The sequence below is a fragment of the Ambystoma mexicanum genome, chromosome 10, assembly GCF_040938575.1.
Source record: "Ambystoma mexicanum isolate Mex_15411 chromosome 10, UKY_AmexF1_1, whole genome shotgun sequence".
NCBI lineage: Eukaryota > Metazoa > Chordata > Amphibia > Caudata > Ambystomatidae > Ambystoma > Ambystoma mexicanum.
In genome coordinates this window covers 429,215,452-429,234,494 of record NC_090932.1, presented here as the reverse complement: position 1 = coordinate 429,234,494, position 19,043 = coordinate 429,215,452, and the positions used below count along the sequence as shown (strand labels likewise).

The 19,043-nt window shown below is 43.2% G+C and overlaps 1 protein-coding gene across 7 annotated transcripts in view; it reads left to right on the top strand.

Moving 5' to 3' along the window:
• Positions 1 to 19,043, top strand: part of PIK3CB (phosphatidylinositol-4,5-bisphosphate 3-kinase catalytic subunit beta) — a 2,502,085-nt gene that overhangs the window by 1,802,387 nt on the left and 680,655 nt on the right. The window lies entirely within an intron of this gene.

The window sequence follows — 19,043 nt, the reverse complement described above, 5'->3', positions numbered from 1 at the left end:
TACTTTTTGATGTACTGAGACCTGGCTAAGAGACATATCAAGTCCTTATTGTAATATTGTTTTAAATTAGCTTAATTTGGGATAATATCAGAAATATCCATAAAAGAACAACTTCTTAAATGCACAAGGCACACATTTCATGAACTGAAGTTAGAACCATAAAAGCACCACTAACTTTAAAGTACAAAATGCCTTCCAGCATGAAACAAGTTAAAAGATCAGCCATAAGTGGTGTAAACACAAGAAAGCAGACCTAGTGTGTCAGAATTCCTTCTCTTAACAGAAAAATCAACGTCCTTTTCCTCAGAGGATTGTACAGGGGACAAAATAATATGAAGTGCAAATGTGTTCTGAGGAATCATGGGATTGCAGGGACAACAAATTCTGCAAGTATTAGTCACTTGGCCCCCCACATTTCTTTATCAATATATTCATAGGGAGTGTTTTAAAGCTGAAAGTGTTTGACAATGATCGCAATCATCCGAGACATGCCACGCTTTGTCAGTTCCATTTTTAACATATTCTAAGTGAAATACTGGCAAGGGTGATTCGATCATTGATTATAAGCTATTGGGTTCATCCATGCTGTGCAACATAAAATCAGGGGCTTATGCTTTAAGTAATCTGTCAAATAAGCGACTGGTACTTCAGCATGAATCGCAAAGACTGATGTAAACGGAGGTACCTTCAGCAGTCTCCTTAGGATTTGCTTTCCTCCCAGGCCAACTGTTCATCTCTTAGGTACTGTCATACGCCAGCAGCACATGCGGCCAGTTCAAAAGTCTTAGCCCATAAGCCTTCAGCATAGAATGAAGAAGGTAACTGACAGTTGATTTAGCTAAGAGAGAGGCTGCAGAGTTGGCTTGCCTGATGCTGAATGCTCAATTGGTAATATGGTCAAAGCATGTTAATTTAATTATAAAAAAACTATATTGGCAGATTTAATTCTTAAACATATTTAGCCATTCGAAGCTTCAGAATTACAAAAGAGTGTTAATATGAGTGCAGCGAGACCCCACCGGCAACATTTTAAATGTGCCAATCGCTAAACCCCTAACCAGCATGAAATTGGTGTGAATGGTGGTCAATTCCTGGATTGCAGGACAGCAGTAAGAACTGCATCATCTGCATTCAGAAGTACACAAACGCCATCTCGTAATCACAGGTATGCCCCTGACAATGCTCAGACAAAACTCCAGGTCGTTGATATAAACATTAATGAATTATGTTGCAAGTATGCAGCCCTGATGTAATGATGTGGCATTTATAACATGCCTGTACACAAGTGTTTCTAGGTGTGACAAGACACGGGGGGGGGGGGGGGGGCCAAAGGGAGGACAGAATAACTATCTTACTAGGCCTTGTGTCAATCAGATCGCGCACGTGTGGGGAAGAAAAAAGTGGAGAAGAGCCAGGGGCGAGGGGGAAGTGCAGTTAACTCCCAAGTGCAGCCAGCAGGTGGTTCATAAGTGTAGAGAGAATGGACTGTAGGGTTGCAGATGCAGACCCTTAAGTGCTGCGGGGTCCAGATTCAGTGCAAGGGCAACTGGACATGCAAGAGCCTGGGCCAGAGTTTACAGGGTGACCAGGAGACCAGTGCACGGAGCAGTTGGGTGCATCAGCAGGAGAGTGGAAGAGAGAAAGCGGAAGTGAAAAGGAAGGTCTTGAGTTGCTTCCGCAACCAGAGGTGGTTCTGCGCAAGTTTGGGAGAGGCAGGGAGGCTGTTTGAGGAGGACGCCCCAGCCAAGGAGATAGATCTGCCCCCAGGTCTCTGCTTGGAGACGCTTTTGACCTTCAGAGAGTTGGAGGTGGATGAGCGGAGAGCTCACCAGGTTGGAATGGCAATGACAATTCATCATTGCAGAAATGTATCCTGACAGAACATTTTGAATTAAGTTCCTTTAAGATGTTCATCCACTCCGGCGGCAAAGGTAAAACGGGCACAGCTAAAACATGCATCTCCTTCACCTTTTGTGGTAATGTTGGGCCTAGAAAAGGCTATTTTCTTAGAAGGGGTGTCAGTGTGCTTCAGCAGGCACTTGGACGGCAAAGTACAACAGTACAAAATAAAAGGAATATCCAATCAAGATTCTATAAACATATTTCTGATGTTTGTTAATCTGCTTAGAATCACATGCTCTGCATAGTCCGACATGCAGTGGTCACTGCTGAGTATTGCATTTTGTTTTACGTTGTCGAAAATGGGACGTCGACAAGGCGTGTCTGTAACACTATCCCTATAGTGACGTGCGGTGTACCCACAATCCCTCATGCGTCGAGGTCCCTCAGATGGTTTTTTTCCGCCCAGATATTGGTCGCCTTTATGCGGAGCTCCTCGAGAGACATTGCAAATTCATTTACTCGTCCTTTGGTCGTTCCTTATTAATATCCATTACATAGATCCCTCCATCGACGTAGCTGAGAAGCTGTTTCTCTGCCGAGCAAGAACTTGGACGGCGGGGACGAGACGGACGAGATCCTTCGGCGCTGTCGAACACGTGGCCTGGCCTCGCCGGCCAAAAGACAGTAGGGAGAGTGGGGTTGTGGGACATTTCTTGTTTCTCTAAGAGAATGCCTTTCCCCTCCCTTTCCCTCAGGGTTGTTATCACAGCTAAATATTTCCTCGGCTATGGAGAGGACACCCTTTAGGTTTTGCCCGCGTTGCAAGGGCAAGTTCACCTGGAAAGACGAGCATAACCGGTGTAACCGTTGCTTGCCCCTCGATCACAAGGAAGACGGCTGCGCGGCTTGTCAGCTTCTTAAGCCTAAGATTTTAAAGGACCGCAGGGTCAAGAGGTGGGCGGCCTACGCCATGTTGAGGTCCGATTCCTCACCCACCGCCGCAGAAAGTGACGAGGAATGTGATAACCCGACATCCGTTTCGGAAGTCGTAGACCTCTCTAAGGAGCGCTCGCGCTCCTCGTCGTCTGTCCCCGGCCCCGACAAGCTCGGCTCACGCCCTGCTTATGGGGATGAACACCCCTGCGACACTGACGCACACAAAAACACTCCCATAAACACATTACCCACGGCTCTTCTTCATCGAAGACGAAGAAACCATCAACGCCAAAGGAGACGCAGGTTCCACCGGTGTCCTCCTCAGACCGTAAGAGTCTTAAGCCCCCCTCGCAACCGCAAATGCGAACAGCGACTGGGCTTCCCCCAGATAAGGGCGCTACCCCCAAACCACCAGACGAAGCGCTCCGTCAGAGAGCGCCCGTCGACGTAGAACACACGACGCCCGTAACATTGAGACCAGAGCCCTCCACAGACAAATTAATCGTCGAGAGCCTGGAGAGGATCGTTTCCACCGATAGCCAGAGGCGGACGGCGAAAGATACATCATATACCGCTCAGAAGGCTAGAGAAACGCCGAAAAGGCCGGAAGGAAGGCAGGAACTGCCCCCTTCATCTAGAGGGACTCCTAGCCTGCCAGAAGGCTTTCAGACGGCGACGGAAACCTTTCTTCGACGTTATGGGAGAGGTTGAAGCGTTTTCAGGCCGAATACCCTATACCTCACTGGAGAGGACCCCCACTTCCAGGAGGAGGACAAATTTTTAGGCAACGAAGAGGAACAATACCCAGAGGAGGAGGGTTTTGAAGGTAATCCAGATATAGGTGAGGGGGGCTTCGGAGAAGACCCAGAGGAAGGTGCTTCACAGCCCTGGCAGTCCCCATCAGCGTTTTCAGACCCTGATGCCCTAAACCTGTCCCCTCCCAAGGACTCACCTAATAGGAGCACGTCGCCTATAGACGATCAACCTACATTTAATGCACTACTACGCAAGGCAGCAGCACATTTCGAAATAGACAGTGGGGAGATTTCTCCTGACATTGACTTTGTGGAGAAGGTAATCAAAGAGAAACCCCCTGTCAGCCAAACCATTCCCCTCCTCGCCTCAATAAGGAGACAAATTATCCCTTCTCTATCTACCCCCGCGTTGGTCAGAGGGGTCAACCCGAGGATAGAAAAACTATTCAGTCCCTCGCCTTAAGACCCGTTGTACATCAGGGGCCACTCTGTACCAGACTCCCTAGTGGTGACAAATACAAAGAAAAGAGCATGGGTCCCGCTGTCAACCAGCGAGGCACCACCAGATAAAGAGGGTAAAAATTGTATTCCCTAGGGAAGAGGATCACGGCCTGTGCTGCTTTTTCCGCAAGGATTGTAAACAACAACTCCTTGCTAGCAAGTTACGCAGATGCACAATGGAGCAAGCTACGTAAGGACATCGAGGAGGTGCCAGAACCCCTACGTACAGGGCTTCTGGCCACGATTACTGAAGGGACCCTAGTCAACCAAAGCATTGTGAAAAACATTCCGGATGCTGCAGAAACGGCTGGCCGTTCCCTAGTCCAAAGAATACTCCTCAAACGCCATGTCTTGCTGCGTAATTCGGGGTTTAAACCTGAAACACAAGCAGCTCTAATCAACAAGCCTATAGAAGATGCCAACCTCTTTGGGAAGGCAGTTGATGAGGCACTAGAAACGGCAAAGAAAGAGTTTGACACCATCAAAACCCTAGACCAGATTTCTAGGCCTCCTAACAGACGTGGCTATGGCAATAGGTGCTTTTTTCGAGGCCAACGCCAGCAGCAAAATCAGCAACAGCAGTACTCTGCAAACAACTGGTCCTCTAACCAAGGTACCAGTGGACAATACAACCAGAGAGGACAACGCCGTGGCAAAGGGAGAGGTCGGGGTTCAACCCCCAGAGGTTCCCAAGCCACCAACACCAAATGACTCGAAGATTCGGGTCTCCTCCCATGCATCACCGGTCGGGGGCCGATTAACATCCTTTCTTCCAGCATGGGAGGAATAACATCAGACCGCTGGGTACTATCAACCATAGCCCGCGGCTACTGTATAGAATTCAACAGTTCCCCAACGTACAGACCCCCAAGGGGACGACGCATGACACCAGAACACCTTGCCATCCTTCTGCAAGAAGTGGACCAGCTACTGGAAAAAGGGGCCATAGAGGTCGTGCCTCTATCTCAGGTAACGGAAGGTATTTATTCAGTGTACTTCCTTGTACCCAAAAAGGACTTAACCATGCTCCCAGTACAAGATCTGTGCCCAGCAAACAAATGTGTCAAACCTCAAAAGTTTCGTATGGTGACCTTACAGGAAGTGATCCCCCTGCTATCTCAAGGAGATTACATGACAACACTGGACATGAAAGATGCATACTTTCATATTTTAATGTTGCCAGCGCACAGGAAATACCTCAGGTTCATGATAGAGGGCAAACACTACCAGTTCAGAGTGCTAACCTTCGGTATAGCATCAGCACCAAGGGTATTCTTGAAAGTACTGGCAGTGGCAGCGGCCCACCTGCGCAGGTTGTCCATCCCAGTATACCCTTACCTCAACGATTGGCTCATAATAGGAGATTCTTATGAAACATGCTTCTCAAATACCCAAAAGACTGTAGACCTTTTGTTCCAACTGGGCTTCTCCATCAACGAGAAGAAGTCCAGCTTAGACCCCAGCCAGATCAAACAATTCCTAGGAGCTCTAATTCGAACAAAGGACTGCCTCTTCTTCCCCTCCAACGAGAGGGTCCAAAACATGCTGTTTCAGATCCCTCAATATGTGGCAGGTCGAGAGGTGACGGTACGCAGAGCAATGCGCTTGCTAGGAATTGGAAGTGGGCTCTCAAACACATGTTCCTACTGTCACAACATGTATCAGGGGAACTCAATCTGCTAGCAGACGAACTCGGCAGAGACTTCCCTCTGCCCTCAGAGTACGAATGGCGGTTACACGAAGACATCGTCTTCGACGTTTTCACACAATGGGGATTCCCAGAAATAGACCTGTTCGCAACTCTGGAGAACTCGCAATGCCAAGATTACACCTCCAGGTACCCCCAGAACCAATCCAAGGGGAACGGTCTATTGATTCCATGGTCAGGGAAATTTGTTTACGCTTTTCCCCCTCGACTCCCCTTCTCAACAAGATTGTGCACAAGATGCACCAGGAACAAGTTACCATGATACTAGTGGCCCCGGCAACCATGGTTCGCTCATTTGATGGAGATGTCTCTATCTCCTCCAATGAAACTTCCCTGCCCGTACAACATGCTGTCACAGGACAAGGGCAGGACTCTGCATCCATGCCCTCAGACTATGAACTTAGCAGCCTGGCTCCTGAGATCATAGAATTTGGACATTTACAGCTCCTGCAGAGATGCATGGACATCCTCAGGGAGGCTAGAAAGCCTAACACTTGTCACTGTTATTCTAGCAAATGGAAGAGATTTGTCATCTGGTGTAGAGGAAGAAGCATCAACCCGGTTGACTGCTCTCCCACGCACATTGTTCTGTACCTGACCCATTTACTGGACTCAGGTCTAGTGTTCAATTCTATTAAAGTCCACCTAGCGGCACATTCTGCATACACCACTTCCCAATTTAAAGTGTCATGGTGGAAAGTCCCACTTATCAAAGCCTTCATGGAGGGGGTAAAGAGAATACACCCTCCGATAGCAAACCCAGCTCCCGGCAGGGAACTAAATGTGGTACTTACCAGGCTCATGGGCTCACCCTTTGAACCCATGCACAAGGCAACTCTTACGGACCTCACTCTTAAGACTGCTTTCCTAATAGCTATCACCTCCATTAGGAGAGTAAGTGAACTACATGCTCTATCTTTTCTAGACCCCTTTGTAACAGTTCACAAAGATAAAGTGGTTCTACGCACACACCCGAGGTTTGCACCGAAATTCATCTTGAAATTCCATGTCAACCAGTCAATAGAACTACCAACGTTCTTTCAAAACCCTTCAAATTTGGGAGAACAACGCCTACATACACTTGATGTGCGCAGAGCTGTCATGTTTTATATGGAAAGAATAGACCACTAAGAAAGACTAATCATTTCTTTGTCTCGGTGGCAGCAGGAAGAGAAGGGGATGCAGTCTCAAAGTCCACTATATCTAGATGGATTGTTCAATGCATCACTCTCAGTTTCTCTCTTGCTAAGAGAGAACTACCCTTCAAGCCAAGAGCACACTCTACTCGAGGCACTGGGGCATCCATAGCATTCATTGCAAATGTTCCCCTCGAGTCCATTTGCAAAGCGGCAACCTGGAGTTCTGTACACACCTTTACAAAACACTACTTTCTAGATGCTCACTCTAGATCTGATTCCCAGGTGGGACAAGCAGTATTAAGACATCTTTTCTCTACTGTTCCTTCTCACAACCCACCTCCAACTGCGGGTACTGCTCGCTAGTCTATGCACAGCATGTGATTCTAAGCAGATTAACAAACATCAGAAGACAATGCATTACTTACCGTAAAAGCATTTCTGATGGTTGTATCTGCTTAGATTCACATGCGCCCACCCTTCCTCCCCGCTCAGATGGAAGGAACATAGACATCTTTTTATATCTCTCTTTTCTGTACTCGCGTCTAGAAGGCTCCCTCAGGGCAGAAAAAATACAAACAGAGGGACCTTGACGCGTGAGGGATTGTGGGTACACCGCACGTCACTATAGGGATAGTGTTACAGACACGCCTTGTCGACGTCCCCTTTTCGACTACGAAAAAGAAAATGCAATACTCCGCAGTGACCACTGGATGTCGGACTATGCACAGCATGTGAATCTAAGCAGATACAACCATCAGAAATGCTTTTACGGTAAGTAATGCATTGTCATATACTTTAAACCAATGTACAACTAACTATAAAAACTCACCCTTGTAAATGAAATGCAGAATGTAAAGCTGCAGCCCTCGGTTTTCTGCAGGGAGGAAGAACAGTCAAGAAATGCAATGACGAGTTTAAAAGGGATTTGTTCTTGGAGAAAAGATTTGCAAAAGGAGCATAGCCAGTCTCTAGAGTCCCAAACATGGACCTGGGTTACAGGACCTCTGAAAAGTGCCTTATTCCCATGCTTGGCATTGACTGCGTCGATCTGGCCTTCCAGCGGTGGTTCGTGCGGGTCGAATGTGGTTTGGAGAGGTCAAGTCGGCATATAGCATGGTTAGATTGTGTGCTCTGTGCAGTTACGAAGTGGTATCGAGCAGCGCAGGTCAAAGGGATCACCAGAAGCAGTTAGGTGATGGAGCATGTTCCAAAATGATAAGTAGTGCTGATTTGGGACGATGAGTGATCATCCAGTTTGTGTTGAACTGTGATACAAAGTCCTGGTGGTTTGATGCTACTCGCAGCGATGAGAAATTATAATGTGTTGGTGCTTGGACTGGAAAGGTGCTGAGACTCTGCTGGAGCGCTATGGCCATGAGCCATTTCGATGGGAGCACAGTTGTTAAAAGTCGTGTGAGTGTCAAAAGCAGCACTGGCATTTACCAGTGGCTTGGCAGTGCCGAAAGAAACTTGAGGCAAAAACTGGGATCCTGGCCGCTCTGGCTCTCAGGATGCGATGAAACCCACTGCAGGCCTCTTGGGAAAGGTGATTTCTTCCAGTCTCCGTTCTCCCAGCCTAGAGTGGTTTGCAGTTGAGTGCAGGCTTTGGTCCTCAGCCAGATTTCTTTTCTCCACAATGTGCCCTGAGAGTGAATAGGGAGCAGAGATTACCTTTGCCTTCTAGCACTTCTTCAACTTAATGGCTGAGGGCTTTGCAAGTGAGTGTTTTTACGCTCCCAAACAAGGTCCAAATTAATTATTCCTTATGTCTTGGATGGTCCAGAAGGGGGTCAAAGGAGGAGTGGGAGACCCCCTATTTTATATGCACATGTGATTGGACAAAAGCAAGCCTTCTTTAAGGGGTCTAATCACTGCTCTTGTGACAAGGGGTTCTTGCCTAGTTGCCTCATACCAAAAGTTCTTTGTGCTAAAGTAAGTGGAGGGGACAGGAATGCAAGCAACAGAGAAACAAAATGGTGGAACCCTTCTCACCTGTGTGGAGCTTCTTCCTGTCTACACTAAGCCCACACCCTTCTCAGAACCATAGCAATAAAGGCCCTTTTGATACTCCGCACCCTTGCGTGACGCCAGTCATTTTGCATAGGATGTTCCCTTTGATTTCGGTTTCCCAGGACAACTCTTGCTGAGGGTCTACCTTGCTGGAGAGAAGTGTTAACCAACCTCACAAAGGATCAAAAGAGAGACCTCCCACTGGCACATGTCTTACTGGGTGTAGGAAGACAATCTGGGGAGAATAACCATAGCCTGTTAATGGCTGGGCTCACAGGGCTGACGTAAGTTATATACCAATTTGATGTGGCTTTAATAATTAAAAGAAATACCATTAGCCATACCCTAATTCGGGTATGAATTATATTTAAAGATTGCAACTGCCACCAGGATGGGGGATTTCTTATAAATATGTAGTTTGGTAACAGGTGTGCATATTTTAAATGCAGACATTGTGCTGATGTTACTTGGCTGTCGCTGCAGAGATCAAGAGGGCACCTATTACCTCTCAACCTGCTCTGTGCCGCAGGCGGGTAGGTGTGCAGGTCAGGTTACTGATGCAGAAGCGTACAGGTGTACACATTTGGCATAGTTTGCTGAAATGTGGGGGCCTGGTTAGCAGTCAACCCTTTCTTAAATGGAATTACCCACATCATTTTATTAATTCAAATTTAGAAAGCCAGGGCTACTACACTCTTGCCAGTTAGCAGTCCTTCACACTGGTTGATTTGTTTCCCTTTGAATGCAAATTTCGCTTCCAGGGACAGGTGCCTGGTCACAGGCACTCATGACCTTTACCCAATAAAGGTTGGTATATGCTGCTGAGGTTTGCCCAGACGACCTCAGAGCACAACTTATTAACTGAATGCTGCACTTACAAAATGCAGTCAATGGGTTACTGATACCTCCCTTAGACATAATGATAGCCTGCATTGGCATCCATTATAAAAACAGTGGGAGTTACGGGATACTTTGTAGGGTGCAACCTATTACGCCTTGCGACTTTGTCCCTTTTAGAATTCTTGGTGTGTCGCAAAATTGTGAAATTTGGCCGGAGGAGCCAAATAGCCCCACCTCCGTGGTTCAAACAAGTGAAAAGATGCTCTCACACAAATATGTATCTATTAGTTATGTAATTTATTGTATAAAAAGACAGGTCTTCAGTCTTCATCAGACTAGCTCGTGGTAGTCAGTGAGAGAAGAGAAGGGAGGAAATTCCAGAGGGATGGATGCAACCTGTTTTTATAATGGGTGAAAAGATGCTCTCACACCAATAATGCGCCACAACTGTATTGGATTTTCACAACCTTATTATTGCTGTTTGGCCAAAATAACATGAAAGCCCTTAAAACGTTGACGTGTGTTTCGGCTTGAGAATAAGCCTTTTTCAAAACATTAGGGCATATATACTTCATCCCCATTACTTCTACTCACAAATGTACACAACAAAATGATTTTTTATATCATTAATTTAGACAGAAAAGTAGGACGCGGACAAGGAACGAATTGAAAGGGTTAGAAAACAGAAACACGGACAAAGAATAAGAAAAAATCCAAAATATGAATGAAACAGATATAGTACATTATATGTTCATCATGACATAATCCACATTTGTGTGAAATGGCTATAAACGTGTTTTTTAAAAAAAAACATTATTATATGTGGTGATTTTTTATTCCAATGCAAAAAACATTTTTGGTGCTAATTTTAGTTCAAAGAAAATGTCTCTTGTGCGCTTTTTTGGGAATTAACTCTGTTCAGTGTGCTCATACATTATATACAGTTAACTTGTGCCATTTGATCATCTTCGTGATATCTTGTCCTTTATTTTATAAAAGTTTAAAGTTCTTACCCCAATGATAAGTACACTATTTTCTGGTTATGTCCAGTAGGGTTACAAAGTTTGTAGGGTTAAAATCCCTCCTGCAATATATTTGATCAGTCTTAGTTAATTCCACATATCTGTCCAGTCGTGCATTAGAGCAACTGTTTTTGAATCGCATCTACTTTATTGTGTATGTTTAACTGAATATGTAATATTATTCCTGCCAAGAAATCATGTTGTATTACAACGTTGGTGCTGCACGTTCACCATAATGCTTAATTGTGAATCCATTTCAAATGTTATGTCGCACGTTTACAGCATTTTATCCTAACATTAACATTTTTATTACATTGCGTCTCTCGATCAATTCGATTACCTCAAATGTAATAGTGTTTACATTCAGTGTGTACAAAAATAGTTTTATCCAGTGTCCCTTCTACTATGTGCGAGTCCTTCACAAATTAGTAGCTAATGAATCTTGCTAAGAGGTGCGTTTGTCATATTTTGGGCATCCAGCTATTTTCTTACCTCTGAGTTGGTCTTCCAAATAACGCGCGTTGGCTTTACTGCTAACGAAAATGCAACCACGACGGTTCCTAATGTCTATGTACCTGCGTTTCCTAGGAAACGTGTCTAGTCCCTTTTCTCTTTCTATTCCTATGCAAACCCAATGCGGTCCACCATCTTTAACAGGTTTCAAACCTCTGATTTTAATAACGCTTTGATTCAATATTGATTCTGCATTAAGGAGTCTTCTTCCTGAAACATTCTATATTAGTTATTACTCCGGCTCCTATCTAGTCTTATTCTTTCCTCTCTTCTTCCTCATACCTTCTCTCCTTCTCTCTTACTTCCGCTTCTACCTCCACTAATACCTCCCATTCCCTCTCACACCTCTGTCCCTCTCCTCTACCTCCTCTCCTCAGCAATAATGTAAATTGTTCCTTATACTGTTTTCGAGTTGTGATTCAATTGCCATCTTATGCTTGTTGTATTTTTTTCTTGTTCTCATGTAAAGCACTTTGGATTAAAGGGCTATATAAATTCAATAAAATACAAATACTTTAAATAGTGTAAAATGCTCATTGGTCCATATTCAGTACACTGAATACTTATAATTTTGTACATTACGTCATTTACTCTCCTTTATTAAAAAATGCAAAAAGTGCCCTAAATAACCAAGTGCCCTCCGTGTACACTTCCTTATGTTAGGTAATGTTCCTCTCATTGCGCACATAGTATATTTATGTGGGTTCTATAGAAACTCCCTTTTTCCTGCCACAAAACTTTTGTTACATATAGAAATACGTCATCAAAAGCCTTGGTTTTCGTCCTGGTGCTAGTTCCAAAGACAAACAAGCTTCCCAGAGCCCATAATTCTTCGAATGGACCAAATATTATGTAGTGTTTGTAGGCAGTCTATTTCAATGATATTTGACTTAAGGCATATATAAACTTTCTCACAATCCATTTCTAACAATGTGCAGGAATGTTTTACCATATCATACACATATATTCATATACACATTCTCTACATCCTGGCAGTGTAATAACATATATACTGTGTTTTATATATCTCCACTTGGAATCAGTTATCCACATCACTGAGCACCCTCCATATATTTGCAATATGGTCTTAAATCATTTGCAACACATGATAAAAAAAAGCACCATCTCATTGTCCTTGTTTATGCCTTGTTCAATAGTTCTGAATTTACAAATTAGCTTTGCTTCAGCTTGAAGTAAAAAAGACGTTCCAGATTCCCACCTCTTCATCCTAATTTGACTTTCTGCAGGCCTATGAATCTTATGTTCTGTTTATTTTCCATCTGGTGTGTTTTTTGCCAGTTTAGCGCTAACAGTAACTTGACGTCTTGACTTCCAATTGTGGAAAGATGCTCCCTTATCCTAATTATGACTTCCCATAATATGTGGAATTAACGAAGACCGATCAAATATATTGCAGGCGGGATTTTAACCCTACCAACGTCGTACCCCTACTGGACATAACCGGAACAAAGTGTACCTATCATTGGGGTAAGAACTTTAAACTTTTATAAAACATAGGACAAGATATCACGAAGGTGATCAAATGTCACAAGTTAACTGTATATAATGTATGAGCACACTGAACAGAATTCATTCCCAAAAAGAGCACGAGAGACATTTTCTTTGAAATAAAATTAGCACCAAAAAATGTTTTGCATTGGAATTGGTAATCACGACATATAATAATGTTCTTTTTTTTAAAACAAGATTATAGCCCTTTCACAAAAAAGGGGATTATCTCAATGATGAACATATAATGTACTATAATTTGTTTTATTCATATTTTGTTTTTTTCTTCTTTGTCCGTGTTTCTGTTTTCTAAACCCTTTCAATCCGTTACTTGTCCTCGTCCTACTTTTCTGTCTAACTTAATGATATAAAAAAACTATTTTGTTGTGTACAATTGTGAGTAGAAGTAATGGGGATGAAGTATATATGCCCTAAGGTTTTGAAAAAGGCTTAGTCTCAAGCCGTAATGCGTGTCAACATTTGAAGGGCTTTCATGTTATTTTGGCCGAACCACAATAATAAGGTTGTGAAAATCCAATACAGTTGTGGCACATTATTTGTGTGAGAGCATCTTTTCACCCATTATAAAAACAGGTTGCATCCATCCCTCTGGAATTTCCTCCCTTCTCTTCTCTCATTGACGACCATGAGCTAGTCTGATGAAGACTGAAAACCTGTCTTTTTGTACAATAAATTACATAACTAATAGATACATACTTTGATTTTTCACCTTTTAAATGTAATGCAAACAGACAGGGCTGAAAATATTCCAACCATCACCTGCAGGTGCCATGCATTGCTGCAACATCTGTGGCACTGCCTCGATGATGCCTCTTGTGCAGGAATTGACATTGTGTGTGTGTGTCTCCAAACTGAATTGATATTCAAAAGGAGAGTCGTTTTTTAGTAAAGGGTAATTTAGAAATTTTACAAATGCTGTTCATCTTTGTACAACTTTACATTTTTAGAAAAATGGCCTGGGTTCCCTGGTCCTCTACATGTGTTTCACCAGTAGGTAGAGTAATGGCTCATCAGGAGGAAATGGATGCATGATTTAGAATCTCATAGTGCTAATGTAGTTCCAAATTTATGAGCATTTTCCAAAGAATCTCAAAAGGTGCATAGTTGTTTCTAGAGTAAATTTGAGAGAGATAAAATGAATGAAAGAATAAGGATAATAAGTGACTAAATTAAATTAATAAATATGTTAATCATCAGATTGAGAATAGTGTTAAAGTTGCAAGAAAAAGATGAATGAATAATGAAAGATTTTTTGTTTCAATATTGTGGTAACATGATAATTAATTGTTTCACTTTTAATTAGTTCGAGACCCAAACCCTGTTCGTAGAACACCTATGCGCATGCGTATAACCGATCCGGTGTATTTGGTGCCCCACGGACAGCCGTCCCATTCGCGAACGTGTCTGCGATTTATCATGTGAGCACACCCACGCTAAGCACAGGCCCTGGTCCACGAACACAGACCGGGCCCCCGGACACTAAAAAAGTGTTTTTTCTTTTAGCAATCCAATGTATTTTACTGTGAAACTTCACCCTTGCACATATCCCAGATCATGTCCCTAGCGATCTGGATATTTTTGGGAACTTTTTGAGCCCTCTTTGGTGTTCAAAGTGCGAACCAGCACCCCTATAAATGGCCACACCCCAGAGCTGCTACTCATTCTGTTTTTGGAGTTCCAGGACAGACACTGCTCCACATTGCTGGATTTGATTGCTTTTGCTTGCTCTTTCCTGTCTGCAGACCGCTCACATCTGGAGGTTCCTGACACCATTGAAAATGGTAACTATTGCTGCTGCTGGTGGATCTAGTTCTGCCTCAGCACCACTCCTGCCCCCTCCACCACCACCACCACCACCACCACCACCACCACCACCACCTCCCCAAGGACCTGGAGAGGGGAACAGGCGTGGAAATCTAGAGATTGATGAAGAGGATGATGAGGTTGAGGTAGTTCAAGTCCCTACTACTCACAACCACTGTGAATCTTGGGTGTGGAGGCTGTTTACCACCGTTGGAGCGGTACCCAAAACTTGTGCACACAAGGTGCGCTGCACTGAGTGCCAGATGGAGCTCAGTCGTGGCAAACCGGTTTGTACAGCTACGGGACTACTTCCATGTGATGACACCTAAGATCATTCCACACGGCAGCAATTTGGAGGGGTCATCCCCTGCAATATAAGTAGTAGGTTGAGTTCCTCTACAGCAAGCTCCGTTTCTGCTCCTTCCATCACAGGAAACGTTCCCGTGTGGTAGTGCATCCCTGAACAAGCCTCGCAGTCCATACGCGCCGCAGAAGACCCTTACCTTTCGAGGGTCACTGTATTGTGTATGTACTGTGACGCGGTACACTGCAGGGGGGAGACACTTCGAAGTGCTTTTGAGGCTACGGTCTGGGAGCATGAAAATATCTGCCACCTAACTGATTAAGGCCCACCCAACATCTTCCTCTCTCCACCTGCCCTTTCTTATCCCCTTGGTTGGTGCCCCTTCCTTACCTTCCCTTCCTTTCATTGTGTGTCTTGTTAAAAAAAAGAAAAAAATACACAAAAAAAGGATTTTTTCAGAGCCACCTTTCACAGTTTAAAAATAGAAGTGCCAATGAAATGCTGCAGGGCCCTGTGCATTTTTAGAAGTCAGCGGACATTAACATTTTTGGAGTACTGCGCTATCAAAACCATTGCACTCTTCTCCGGGAAGAAGTAGTGGCTCTGAAAATGGCCTTTTTGCAGGGTTTTTTGTGTTTCGAAAACTTCCAAGTGGTCAACACCTACTGGAAAAAGGATTGCTATAATTCCAAGAAGGGTTGCAATGCATTCTGTATATTTCGCAGAAAAATCAGATTCCCCGCATGAGTTAGATGGACTCCATCTCTGCAAAAAATGTCTGTGCTACGAAACATCATATTTTCATTGTGAAAAGAGGACATACCAACATCTCTCAAAAAAAACGCCTTGTTGAAATTGCACCTCGCTTTCTCCATTTGTGGACCAAATGAAAAAACATGCAGCCACATTTGTCTCTGCCCAATACGAGAAAAAATTACTCTGGGGTTTAGAAACATGTCCGTGGCTTTCCTAAATCCTTCTTTCATTGCAAATTGCAAGGAGATTCCAGAGACATGTCCTAAACTGTTCCCTCCACAATGAATAATAATGTCTGGATGACAGTGTGTCATCAAAGTGGCACAAAGAGGAACCAAATCTAAGCACTTCATTCCACGCACTCCATGCCAGTGCACAATCACATGAGGGAATCCAAGATCTGCAGCCACTCCACAGCGATCTCCATGTACCTCCAACCAATTTATCCACGAGTCACTCAAAATCCAGACAATCTGCCGTCTGAAAGACACAGTCATAGCGATCTGCTCTCCTCTCAGGAAACCAAAGGTCTCTCCTTACACATCACACCCAGTAAACCTTATTGACCAATCCCTTGGCCTGCACAGTCTCATTTGCATGCCTCTCGGACTCAAAATCCCTGTATGTAACACAGGCGATCCGCAGACAGCCGTGGTGTACGCGGACAGATTGTGAAATCTGAGAGTGGGGAATGTAAATTCAAATAGTGTACTCCACTTCCCCTTTGATGGAGGCTCTAAAAATAACCTTTTTATTTTGTTTTTTGAAAATGCTTCTAAAAAAACACCTTTTATTTTGTTATTTATTTTTTCTTCACTTATTTTCTTGCTGATGTCTTCACATTATTCTCTGTAAAGCATTTCCCAGTATGGATAAAGACATGCCATCTGCTTTGAAATAGTCACCATTAGAACATCAATATTGTCATTGTTACAAGACAACATCCCAGCTCTAAACAAGAAAGCAAACATTACTCTTTTAACCAAACACCTTGCACCATTTTGCTGGGAACAAAAAACATTACAATTGTCCCATACTAACCTAGGCAACAGTTCAGAAACAATCGCCTTGGCATTTGGAAGAACCACCATCACTACCTGAACCAAGTTTGCAAAAGCACTCCACAAACTAGGAGCACTAATGTATCACAAATGGACAGCACCCCAATGCAGTACCACTACATCTGGACTGTTCCACATGGAGAACTCTTACAAGGCCCAACCAATGCCTGCATATTGGAACCAGACACAGCAGTTGACCACAAAACCTCCACTCCTTCAAAACCAAAACTGGCAGCCATATGTTTAGACATACCATACCACTTTAAAACATTTACAAACAGATCTCCAACTAACACCCTCACTTTCTTCACTTCTGCCATCTTCACTACACACACAGCCTCTCTTCCTTCAAAGAACCACTTCAACACCCAATTGGCTAATCCCCACAGTCCCCTTTCCATGCTAGATTTGCTGAGAAACCCCGGATGTGGCACGGTCTGTCCGCAAACAGCCGCGCTGTACGCGGACCCTGTAGCACAGGGGCAGCCCTTTTTCACTTTCCACATCAGTGTCTGCACCACTGTCTCATTGGATACACATAAGCAGTCACACAAACATCCACCAATCACATCCAATAACTCTACATCTAACTCTGTCATCACAATTCAGCACTTTAGATGAACTGTTCATCACTTTGAGTACAAGTTTCCTGTGATTGCAAAGCATCTACAGCTAAAACTACTGTAAAACTTTTCAAGATGTCTCCTTCCAGATTCAACTACTTCTACATACATACAGATATGAATATTATATTTTGTTTACAGTAAATGCACAACTCTTTTATAAATGCATATGAACAGGGTACCTGCCATTCACCCTACATAATCTGCAAAAAAGCATACTCTAATTTCTCCCATCTCCTATAATCAAGTACATTTACTAATCTGTCTGCTTTCCAAATTTTAATTTACCCATATTATTCATTGCAATGTCCAACCTATAATTCTATTATTTCCTTCTGTCATTTTCACAACTACTTACCTCTTAACATACTATTATAAATTCCTGGAATGCACACAAAACAGGAGACCAGCTTCTATCTCACAAAAGTATTGCAAGTACATAAAATGCATTTATTTAAACAGAATGCCTGACACTTGCCATACTTGCAAAACCAAATACAAGTGTACATTCAGAACAGTGCTAATAGGAATGTGGATAACGAAGTCAAAGAACTGAAAGTTTTTCAGCACTGATGTAGGAAACCTCTATGCACAAAAAAAAATAATGGCATTAAACACACAAACATATTCTCCTTTTCAATCTGTACATTGTTCCAAGGTTTTTCTCTCAACCTACTACAACTTCCACTAATCTATTACCACACTAAACAGTGCAACAGCAACACATACTTTCAAAAGTGCACTTCATAGGACACACCTATAAAAACTCCACTAACCCCCTTAGCAATGAAGCTGATGCTCCAGAATCTCAATTCATACACAAGCAATGCAATTTAACACATACAGTACCTCTTCCTAAAAATAATTCCTTTTGCAAATGTAACTAATCTATTCTTCAAGTGAAATTACTGTGACATTAACACACATGTACTAACTTCCTTCTTTCACAATTGCAGTGAAGACCGCACTCCTGAAAACCAGCAGCGCCTGAAGTACAAGACAGAACCCAGAAGAAACCTACTCTTTGCATCCAACAAAGTACAATACTGTCATAATATTCTGTTATTCAAATACTGTAAAATTCTAGTATTGTAGAACAAACAATTGTATCAACCCTGCATAATTAGATTCAGTATTACTGATTGCACCTCAACAGGTGCACACTTTGTATTGTTATCTCAACACCAGTATAGTAACACACAAATATGAGAATAAGCCTTCCCAACCTGAAGTAACAGCCCTTTCAACAATCACACAGCTCTACATACATGCCTACCACCATACTCATACACTCATGCACAATGCACACATACATCGCACAACGTCCCAACCCAGACTTTATTTTTTCTCCAACAGACACCAAAGAATGCCTACCAAAAAGCAACTCTGTAGAAAGCAACTCAAAAATAGAGCAAATCAAAATAAAAGTGTACATAATAGGCATCCGCCTCTAGCAGAATGTATACAAAAAATTCAAATAAAACAGCTAATAGTCATTAAGTGAAACTAAAGCAGCTTGCAGTAAAGAAACTTTGACTCCTCTTTCAAAATGTAAAACTAAACAGACAGTTGTTAAAAAGACTGCAGCTACAACAAGTGCTAACACTGCACCTATAAATCTTGATGTAGCCAAAAGTAGGCATACCAAAACAATTATTTTACAAAAAATGTTCTGCCACAGTGTCCTTCAGAACCTTATA